This window comes from Rousettus aegyptiacus, unplaced genomic scaffold (assembly GCF_014176215.1).
Source record: "Rousettus aegyptiacus isolate mRouAeg1 unplaced genomic scaffold, mRouAeg1.p scaffold_m13_p_8, whole genome shotgun sequence".
Lineage (NCBI taxonomy): Eukaryota > Metazoa > Chordata > Mammalia > Chiroptera > Pteropodidae > Rousettus > Rousettus aegyptiacus.
In genome coordinates, this window is record NW_023416311.1 from 111,008,140 (window position 1) to 111,009,529 (window position 1,390).

The 1,390-nt window shown below is 49.9% G+C and overlaps 1 pseudogene; it reads right to left on the reverse strand.

The window, feature by feature from the left end:
* Window positions 1-676: 676 nt before the first annotated feature.
* LOC118607553 lies at window positions 677-795 on the reverse strand (annotated as a pseudogene).
* Window positions 796-1,390: the final 595 nt, after the last annotated feature.

A 1,390-nucleotide genomic window follows, 5' to 3' on the forward strand; every position in this document is an offset into this window, starting at 1 on the left:
CTCGGTGGGGCGGAGACCGGAACGCCCCTCCCTCCCTCCCTCCCTCCCTCCCCGAGACTGGGGCGAGCTCGGGCGCTTGCTCCCCTCCATCCCAGCCAGCGCCACGCAGGCATGTATGCTTCAGCTGCAGAATTAAGCGGCTCCAAATGGAATCGTCCCTGTAACCCCCCGCCCTTCACCCCCTCTCCCAAGGACCCTGCTGCTTCCCGTGTGATTATTTGGATAGCCCCTTCCTAATCCATCTCTTTCCCAGACTGTTTGTTTATCCTCCTGAGAGCCTCCCTCCCTGGCCACTCGGTCTCCCCGTGGTGGTCGCCTGCTCTGGTCTCTTCCGCCCCCCACCCCCGCCTGTGCCAAATCGGGCCTGGGTTTCAGCGACAGGGTCCCGGGGCTCTTCGCGACCCGCTCTCACTCTGCAGGACCTCCTCTCATTTTGTTCATTAGAAGTGACCGGTGAGCCTTTCGGCGCATAAGGAAACAGGACCGGCTGTCCAACAGCGACAGTTTTTACTTCCTTTTTTTATGTCAACTTTTGCATGATTACATTGCAATAGCCTGGGATTCTGTACATTTGAGGGGCGGGGTGTAAAATCCTGAAATCCTTTCTAAATTATTTCAAGAGAAGTGTGCCTATTTTCAATCTACATTGTTTGTTGTTATTTTTGTTGTTGTTATACACCTACAGTACCTGGTCTTCCTGGGTGGTCTCCCATCCAAGTACTAACCAGGCCCCACCCTGCTTAGCTTCTGAGATCAGCCGGGATCGGGCTTGTTCAGGGCGCCGTGGCCGTTGACAGTGTATGTCATTCTTAGTCTGATCAGTGGAAACACAACGGAAAACCCACGTGGCCCAAGCATCAGCCTTGTTAGAGATTTTCTTTCCAAAAGAAGCAAGAAAACAATTTATTGGAATAACGTTAGTTCATAACATAAATATCAGGGTGTAACTTCATGATACGACATCCGTATACTCCGTGTGTGTTCACCGCCCGTCTCCTCTCCTCCGACACCGTGACCTTGACCCCTTCACCCCCCTGGTCCTCCCCACCCCGCTTCCCTCCAGCGACCATGATTCTGTTCTCCGTATCTGTGAGTGTGTATTTTTTGTTCATTTGTTTGTTTTTTATTCATTTATTGCTTTCTGTTTTGTATCTCAAATATGAGTTAAGTCGAATGGTTCTTGTCCTTTTCTGTCTGACTTACTTCACGTAGCATAAAATTCTCAAGATCCACCCATGTTGCTGGAAGGCAATCCTCCGTTTTTTTGTGGCCGAGTGGTGTTTCGTAGTATGTCTGGACGACATCGTTGTTATCCAATCATTCATCAGAGGACACTTAGGCTGCTTCCATCTCTTGGCTATTTAAGAAAAAAGAAAACAAAAGGCTATAA